The sequence below is a fragment of the Mus caroli genome, unplaced genomic scaffold (assembly GCF_978045245.1).
Source record: "Mus caroli unplaced genomic scaffold, Mus_caroli_1 scaffold_20, whole genome shotgun sequence".
In the NCBI taxonomy this organism is placed as follows: domain Eukaryota; kingdom Metazoa; phylum Chordata; class Mammalia; order Rodentia; family Muridae; genus Mus; species Mus caroli.
In genome coordinates, this window is record NW_028227275.1 from 28,513,920 (window position 1) to 28,523,670 (window position 9,751).

A 9,751-nucleotide genomic window follows, 5' to 3' on the forward strand; every position below is an offset into this window, starting at 1 on the left:
CTTGGAATATCTTTTTCCAATTCATTACCCTAATGTAATGGTGAGGTATGTTTCTGGAATGGGTCAGAAGGATGGACCATGTTTACACACTCATTCTATTAGTGTGTATCTTTTTGTTGGGGAATCGAGACAAATGACTGATGATTGTTGATTCCTGTTTTAGTTGTTATTGTTGATAGTGTGTGTGTGTGTGTGTGAGAGAGAGAGAGAGAGAGAGAGAAAGAGAGAGAGAGAGAGAGAGAGAGAGAGAGAGAATGTATGTGTATCCCTTCTTATGATTTTGCTGGTCAGAGAGATTGTGTATTTCCTGTATTTTCATGAGTGTAGTTAACCTCTTTAGGTTGGAGTTTTCCTTCTAGCACCTTCTGTAGGGCTGAATTGGTTGATAAAAATTCTTTATATTTAGCTTTATCATGGGATATCTTAGTTTCTTCATCTTTGGTAATTGAAAATTTTGCTGTGTGTATTAGCTTAGGCTGGCATATATGGTCTCTTAGAATACATCTGCCCAGGCCCTTCTAGCTTTTAGAATATCCTTTGAGTAGTCAGGTGCAATTCTGACTGGTCTGCCTTATTGTTACTTGGTCTATTCCCCTTGTGGCTTTTCTTATTTTTTCTTTGTTCTGTATGTTTAGTGTTTTGATTGTTGTGTGCTGATGGGACTTTTTTTTCTCACCCAGTCTATTTGCTGTTCTGTATGCTTCTTGTACTTTTATGGTCATTTCTTTCTTTGGGTCAGGAAGATTTCTCTTCTATAATTTTGTTGAACATTTTTTCTGGCCCTTCAAACTGGGAATCTTCCTCCTCTTCTATTCCTATTATCCTTAGGTTAGTCTTTTCACAGTGTCCCAGTTTTCCTGAATGTTCTGTGTTGGTGAAGCTTGCCTCTGGGGCTCCTATTCTAACTCCTAATTTTCTCATTTCCAGGACTCCATCATTTTGTGTTTACTGTATTGATTCTCTTTCCACTTTCAGGGCTTGAACAGTTTTATTCATTTCCTTCCATGGTTTGTTTGTGTTTTCTTGAATTTGTTTAAGGGATTTATTCATTTACTCATCCTGTTTGTGTTTTCCTGGATTATAATTTCTTATTCCTCTTCTTCTTCCTCCTCCTCTTCTTCTTCAACTTGTTATTGATTTTTTTTGTGAATTTCACATCATGCTCCCCAATCCCACTCATCTCTCCATTCCTCCATATCCACTGTTACAATCCCCTCTAAAAGAAAAAACATAATAATAATAATAATAATAATCAATAATTAAAAACCTACCATCTTGTTATGGAAGCTGAAGTGTGTCACAGTGTGTCTGTTGCACAGCATACCCTAATAGCTTTACATGCAAATGTTCACTGCAGTGAGTCATTTGTCTGTTTTGAGGCCTCTGACTTCTGCTATGCTGTCAAAACTGGATCCTCAGAGAGACTCCTCTTTGGATGCCCTGTTGTTGCCCTGTGTCATGGAGATCGTTCAGCTTTGGATCTGCAGGACTGACCCCTTCATGCCCTCAGATATCAACATGGCCCCGGGTGGCAGACTAGAAATGTCACACAGCCTTTGCTGGTAACGTGGGCCATGGGCATCAACTCATAGGCCTTGCTGCTGCATGACCATGGACCCAGACAGATCCTCAGTGGCAGCTTGGGCTGTGATTTTACTGCAGCCTCAGGTGGCAGTGCAGGCTGCTCATATCCGTCTGTTCCTCACTACTAGAGTCTCCAGCTCTGCCTCTCTTCACTGTGCTCCATCCATTTTGCTTCTCTTTCTCTTCCATCTCTCCCAAACTGACTTGTTCATCTTAATGGCACCTGGAACTGTGAGTGTCTTCTGACCTGAACCACACGAAGATGGGCATGGGTTGTCTGGGTGTGTTCTGCCACATTCCCTTTTTTGATTTCTTTAAGGGGTTTATTAATTTCCTGTTAATGGACTTCTTTGGGGGGGGGTTGTTGTTGGGTTTTTTTGTTTTTGTTTTTTGTTTTTTGTTTTTTTGAGACAGGGTTTCTCTGTATATCCCTGGCTGTCCTGGATCTCACTTTGTAGCCTTGAACTCAGAAATCCACCTGCCTCTGCCTCCCAAGTGCTGGAATTGAAGGCGTGCGCCACCATCGTCCAGCTGTTAATGGACTTCTATCATGTTCATAGAGATAGCTTTAAGATCTTTTTCTTGTGTTTCAGCTATGTTGGATATTCAGGACCTGCTGTGCTAGGATAGTTGGGCTCTAGTTGAGACAGTTATTAATTGCATTTTTACACTGACATCTAGGCATCTGGATTTGGGGTAATTATAGGTCTCAGTACTGTTTTCTGGATTTGTCTTTGCTGGGTAAATGTTTTATTCCTGGATTATTGTTCTCTTTCTGGATTCAGAATGTGTGGTGGCTCTGTGTCACCAGTTCCCCTGGTCTGCTTGGCTGGTGTGTTCACAGGGAACTTGGGTTAGCAGGGGGTGCCTGCTGGTGTTAGGGGTCTTTCCCTGTCCTTCTCAGTTGCTGTGTTTCCAGTGAATGCCTACTGGTGTTGGAAGCTAGAGTAATGGGATAAGTTTGGGGAAGAAAAGTTGAGGAAGAAGATCTTTGTGATGTGTCGGGGATGGGGTCAGAGAGGAAAGAGAGACAGCAGAAGTTTTCCTGTTACAGAGCTCCCTAGCTGGGAGGTCTGTGTCTTGGGAGCAGAAAGTTCTGGGTCTAGATCATCTCTAGTTAAAAAGAAAAAAAAAAATCAAAGTCCAAATGCACGTGTCATTTGCTGTGTTGCTAGCTAACCATGGCTGTTGATTTTAATGTTGTGTGCTTAAAATGATGTAAGTGTTGAACACTGGCTTTTAAAAGTTCTAAAAATATTTCAGTAGCAGTGTCTTGAGTTTTTAGTGTAAACAAGAACCACCTCTTTATTGTACAGAACTGTCAACTCTAAAGAGAGATGCTTCTCAGAAGAACATACACGTGGGAAATATTCCAGCAAGCACAAAGACAATGTTATTGATTTGGATGCTCCTGTACTGAGTCTTTACAGGGGAGTTATTCCACATACGCTCAATCTCTCTCTCCCTTCCTGTGCCAGATTCCCTGGTGATGAACGGGCATAGAGAGCTATCACATGAATGGCCAGGTAAGATATGGGTTGGATATGTAAATAACCAACTCACAATAGACTAGAAAGTGGGTCCATCATAGATAGAAAGTGGGTCCATCAAGAGAAAACTTGATTCGTTCGCTAAATATTTATGAGTACCCTGTACTTGGCAAGCAGGGTGCTGAGTACATGAAGAGAAACTGCATAGTTAATGCTAACTCCAAGGAAGGTAATTCCAAAGATGGGAGGGAAAAGGCTACCAAGCCAAACCATCATGGCCCAATTAATTAAAGGAAGCCTTCTCATTCCTGCACACAGACTGCCTTTCCCCAAGGTGGGGTTTGAAAGATCAGCATTGGATGTGAGGAAGACAAGGCTTTTATAGCTCAGGGGTAGGGGATTTCCAAAGAGAGGACTTGGTGGGCAGAATAGGTGTGGTTACCGAGCATAAGCATAGCAAGCTAGTCCCTCCTGAAGCAAGGACATGATTGCAAGATGGGCAAAAGAAGGAAGTCACAGGTGGTCATAGAACCTTTTGAAACAAAGGTAGGATGTGAGATGGTTATAAACAACTTAACAACTTCTTGAAACAAAGATATAACTGTCATTCCTGAAACTGGCAGTATAGAACCATATGTAGTTAAAGTTACAGGTGGAGAATAGCCCAACTCTTGAGAAACAAACAGAGGTTTAATGATAAACAGGAATGAACCTAGTTTGTCTTTATTATAAGATGGCTTTGAAGCCTAAGATGGAAGCAGATTCCTTTTTCTGTTAAAATTCTTCTTACTTTCATGGAGCACACTGGGTGGGATAAGACACACACACACACACACACAGAGGAGAGGTGGGGGAATGGGTGACAGTGTTGTGTACCTGTAGTCCCTTGCTTAGGAAAGCCAAGCAGAATCACTTAACCTTGCTAGTTCAATTTGAGCTTGGTCAACATAGATATTTCACCATCTTAAAACAAACAAGAGTGATGGTCTCTTAAAAGTTTAATAGAGCAGGGCTGCCCTAGATCTGAGACTGTGAGGGCTTGTGTGAACAGGGGTTGTTTAAGTTGAGATATGAATGACAGTCTAGGAGCTAGCCATAAAAGGTGAAGCAGCAGACTGAGGAGAGAATTTCTGGTATTCAATGAATGAGGCTACTGGACAAGTATCTGTGTGACATTAGGCTTGTCACTTTTCAGCTGTTAGTGGAAGGACATGGTTACTCCAACAGGCATAACTATGAGTGAGCCTGCCTGCTCTGGAGAAACTCAACATTAGTTTTTTAGTTTATAGTCAACAGTCTATCACAACAAAGAAATGTATACAGGAACATGCTGAAAGAATAACTTCTCAAACTGCCTCTATTCCCTATGGAACATTGTCACTCATTGGCTTTCAATTCTTGCCACAGTCTTTAGATACTTTCTTTAATTACTTAGAATGATTCTTTATACCTTATTCACATGAATTGAAAACAAGTATGTATTTATAGATTCCAAATGTCTATTTTAATGTTTCAGCATTCTTGAAATGTAAATAAGAAAACTTTGGATTTTCATGGAGAGATGTATAAAGAGATACACAGATATATTTACACATCCCTAAATCACAAGTCAGAGAGAAAAGCCAAAAATAACAAAAGCAAAGCATTTTCTGCCCTACCCTGTCACCATCTTTGTTGCTGCTCTGGTGTTATGTGAAGCTGGGAGAGTGAGGCCTAAAAATGAGGCAGGCTGAAGGCTCATGCAATAGCCAAGTTTATTCAGAGCATCAGACAATTTATACTCTGAAGGTTGGGAAGACTCACACGAGTAAGGTGTTCAATCACAAGGACAAGCCACATATGGCAAAAAAACGTTTTTCCATAGAGGCATATGAATAACGACAGCTGAAGTATACCCACTCCTGTCTGCCACATCTGGGAGGAAACATTCCAAGAACAGTTCTGTGTTTTGAAGAGACCGAAGTTATAAGACTCTTGTCTTGTTTTCTTGGACTTTTCTCACAAGCACTGAGAATTCTCACACAACTCCATTCTTATATTCAGTATTCTGACACATTTTAAACTAAAACCACATGTTTTTGCTTGTGGTGAGTTATGGAGTTGGCCTGGTCTGAGAAGGTAGCATGGTCCAGAACCTCATTAGAGAGCATGGCTTCTACTCCTCTAATGGGAATACCCAGGCACAGCCAGGCCAGGCTTTGTCTTCACTTCCTGTTTCCCCCAGAGTTGCCTCTCTAACCTGTTACAAAGATAAAGAACAAAGCAGAGAGACGGGGTGGCTTATTCCATTAGGATTGTACAGGGTTAGGCCAAGGGAAGTCCTCTTGCAGAATACGCATTATAATAGGATTACTTGATCCAAGATCCAAGACAACCCAATCATCCTGGCTTCCTGGTTCTCCAATAACCAATCACGCCTCACTACTCTCAGCCACCACTTGTCCAAGTCTCTCACTGAACCTGCTCCAGCCACCTCTCCTCCCTCTTTTCCCTGAAATCAGACACACTCCTGTCTTGTGGGCTTCATGCTTGCAGGTTCTCTATCTAGAACACTCCATCTTTAAATCTGGGCTGCATACCCCTTTGCCTCCTCTAAGGCTTGACTCCATGCCACTTTTGGAGATCGCACAGTCTTCCCAAGTCCATTTACTACGGCGTACTCCTTTACCACTCACCCACACTTGTCATGCCTAAAGTCCATCTCTTTGAGTGCCCTCTCTCTAGACTACATCTCTGCAAATAGTAGAATGTTGGCCTTTTGTTCCCTGCTGATTCTTCTGGGCCCCTGAAGAGCCTGACACATAATAATCTATACGATAGTCACTGTAAAATTAAGCAACCGGGAAAACCAAGGCTTGGTTTGGTCCTCCCCCTCCACACAGACATTCCCCTCACCACAAAGCACCGCCAACCTATTGTGTCAATCCTTGTGTAGCCTTTCCTGTTCCTGACCACAGAACCTGCTTGGTTGTCACACAGTAATCAGTATCCATACTCCCGCCCCCCCCCCCCCCAGAGTCAGACACACATCGTGCAGGGGGCTCCTCAAGGGTCAAAGCTCTTTCTATAGACTTGCCTCCTGTGCTCTGTCCACACTAGGACAGGACAGCAAAGGCCTTTCAGGATTTTCTGTTGTGCTCACTGTTCTTGGTTGTCAACTTATCTACATCCAGAATTAGCTAACAACCCCTCCCCCCTCCCCACCCCTACCCCAAATAGGGCACACCTAGAGACTTTTGCTTAGTTGAAGTGGAAAGATCCACTTTTTTTTTTTTTAAACAAACAAATACTTCTTTCTTGCAGACATTTCAGGCACAGGTATATGGAAGAAGCCGTATTGCAGATTTTATACAGGGTGGATTAAGAGGCAGCTGGCATCTATCTTTCCCCCAACCCCTATGTTCCCCCAATACACAGCAATTTAGAGATCAATCCCACTGGAGCCTGCCATATGCTGTCTAGACGTAAGCTGGTATAACCAGGCAACCTATGGAGTGAGTGTACAGAAATCTTTACTCTCCCCTCACAGTGCCAGATGGCGGGGAGGGGGAGCTTTCAGGTGTGCCTAACTAGTCCTAAGCCCCAAATCCTGGGCTTGGCTCTAGCTTGCAGTTGCTATTTTGACAGCAGTTTTATACTATCCAGAGGTCTCAAGGATGAAAAGCTATATTTGTACTGGCCAAGACCTGTGCCTGGACTAAGAAACAGGGCAGAAACTACCATAATACTTAAGACTTACTGGGATTTGAAGAGTATGGGGTGTGTGGAAAGTAAGGAGATGGTGTGTAAATGCCTTGCACAAGTTTAAGAGGAGAGATAGAGCAAGATTCTTTTCCGCTGATTCCTTCCATAGTGTGGAATTTACACTCCACCCAATGGGGCCTGGCTCTGATATCCCAAACAGACAGTACAGCATCTCTTGCTTTGTTTGGGGAATGTGGGCACCTGAATGCCATTCATTCTGAGTATAGAGCATGCCCCTCCATTGGGGACTTCAACCCAGAGGGTATAGACATGGGAAGTCATATATGCCAAGGCCTTTCTAGCTGCTACAGAGTCACCTACCGTGCTACTAGACCCAAATCTACAGAGCAGAGGCCACAGGAGGTGTCAGACCGAGATGACTGAAGAGCCTCTGGTACAAGAGCAGCTTCAGGCCAGACCTGCTTTCCAAAGACCAACTGGGCTGGAGAGAACTCTGCCCTGGCCAGCAAGCATGAGAGCTTAGTTGGGACTGTCGCTTGAGTGAATTTGCTCCTTGCAGCAGATACTGTCAAGGTGAGGCAGAGATAGAGGGGGCACATGAGTGACATGAGAGACATTGGGCCAGAATGGTTGATGCCCAGCCAAGTACTTAACTAATTAAATCAAATTGTATCATGAGGCATTGAAACATCTGAACAAATCGGTATCTGGGCGGTTGGTGAGGCAGCTGCTTTCTTTTTCACTTCTTTGGGTTACTAGAGCAACTTGTCAATAGATTAACAACAACAACAGAATAAAACAAAACCAAAACCGGACAATCTTTTGCATTACTTAAGTCTTTCCAAGGCATCTGCTGGTACAACACAAACTTCTCCTGTCAGATGCAACTAGTCCAGCATCCAAATATCACACACAACCCCTTGGTCGCTGAAGCCCACTGCAGCCTGCACCCACTCCCACCTTGGCCCTGCTCCTTTGAATATGATATTTGGAGCACCTGGAGGAGTGAGATAGGATCGAGAACAGGAGGGAGGAGGAAACATTGTGTCTGCCCAGGAGGAGGTCAGCTGAAGTTGTGCAGGGCAAGCCTGAAGATGTCCTTGGTGCAAACCCAAGCAGGCATCTTTAATGTTCTTTAATAGAAACATCAGGTAGAAACCTGGGATGGGATCTGTATCAGCCTTAAGCTGCCCTACAACTATGCTGAAGATGCAGCTATCTGATGTAGGCTGATGGTCCTGCACCGGGATACTATCCTGAATATTCTGGAACGGAAGGCTAGATAGCGTCTCCACAATGGCAGCTTTCCCCCAGAACTGCTGTACTTCCCACATAATGCATGATGATGACTCAATGTAAATTGCACGTAGTTGGGTTCTGTCATTATCAAATAACTGACAGTAATGCCGAATAAAGCTGGATTCAATCTGCTCCCATATTGGCTTGTCTCTCATCTTAGAGAGTCACCCACCTCCCTGAGACCCATAGGGCTGGCTAGATGGCGGTAGAGGTGGATGCAGCTGCAACCCAGTGAGGTTGAAAAATCCTCTTCTAATCTATCTAGATTAGATGTGAGAAGACATACCTTTAATCCAGATCTTCTGAGATGGCAAGACCCGCCTCTGATTGGGGCCATGCCTTCTGCTGGAAGCCTATGTAGACATGGAAGAAGGAAGCCTTTGCTCTTTGCCCGCTTGCTCTACCCTCATTATCAAGTCCATTCCTTCACTGGCATTTGAGCCTACTTCTGCAGGATTCCAGCATTTATTGAAGGCCAGCGAAGACATCCAGGCTTGTGGACTGAGCAACTTTTGGATTTTAGGAACTTCCGTTAGTAGGAGCCATTGTTGGATTCACTGGCAACCTTTAAATCATTTCATTTTTAATGGATATTTTATTTATTTACATTTCAAATGTTATCACCTTTCCTGGATTCTCCTCCAGAAACTCCCTATCACATCTCCCCCCCCACCCCCCCACCCCCGTTCTATGAGGGTGTTCCCCCACCCTCCTACCCACTCCTGCCTCCCAGCCCTGGCATTCACCTACACTGGGGCATTGAGCTTTCACAGGACCAAGGGCCTTCCTTCCCACTGATGCCCAACAAGGCCATCCTCTGCTGCATATGCAGCTGGAGCCATGGGTCCCTTCATGTGTGCTCTTTGGTTGGTGGTTTAGTCCCTGGGAACTCTGGAGGATCTGGTTAGTTGACATTGTTGTTCTTCCTATGGGGTGGCAAACCCCTTCAGATCCTTCGGTCCATTCTCTAACTCCTCCATTGGGGACCCCGTGATCAGTCCAATGTTTGGCTGTGCGCATCTGCCTCTGTATTTGTTAGGCTCTGGCAGAGCCTCTCAGGAGGCAGTTATATCAGGTTCCTGTCTTAGCATCTGCAATAGTGTCTGGGTTGGTGTCTGTATATGGATTGGATCCTCAGGTGGGGCAGTCTCTGGATGGCCTTTCCTTCAGTCTCTGCTTCACACTTTGTCTCCGTATTTGCTCCCATGAGTATTTTGTTCCCTCTTCTAAGAAGGACTGAAGCATCCACACTTTGGTCTTCCTTCTTCTTGAACTTCATATGGTCTGTGAATTGTATCTTAGTTATTCCAAGCTTTTGAACTAATATCCACTTATCAGTGAGTGCATACCATGTGTGTTCTTTTGTGACTGGGTTACCTCACTCGGGATGATACTTTCTAGTTCCATCTATTTGCCTAAGAATTTTATGGTCATTGTTTTTAATAGCTGAGTAATACTCCATTGTGTAAATGTACCACATTTTCTGTATCCATTCCTCTGTTGAAGGACATCTGGGTTCTTTCTAGCATCTGGCTATTATAAATAAGGCTGCTATGAACATAGTGGAGCATGTGTCCTTGTTATATGTTGGACCATCTTTTGGGTATATGCCCAGGAGTGGTATAGCTGGGTCCTCAGGTAGTACCATGTTCAATTTTCTGAGGAATCTCCAG

The 9,751-nt window shown here is 43.8% G+C and overlaps 1 pseudogene; it reads right to left on the minus strand.

Annotated features, from left to right (window-relative positions):
• Positions 1-7,842: 7,842 nt before the first annotated feature.
• On the minus strand, positions 7,843-8,233 carry LOC110286019 (nuclear transport factor 2 pseudogene; annotated as a pseudogene).
• Between the last annotated feature and the right edge of the window lie 1,518 nt (positions 8,234-9,751).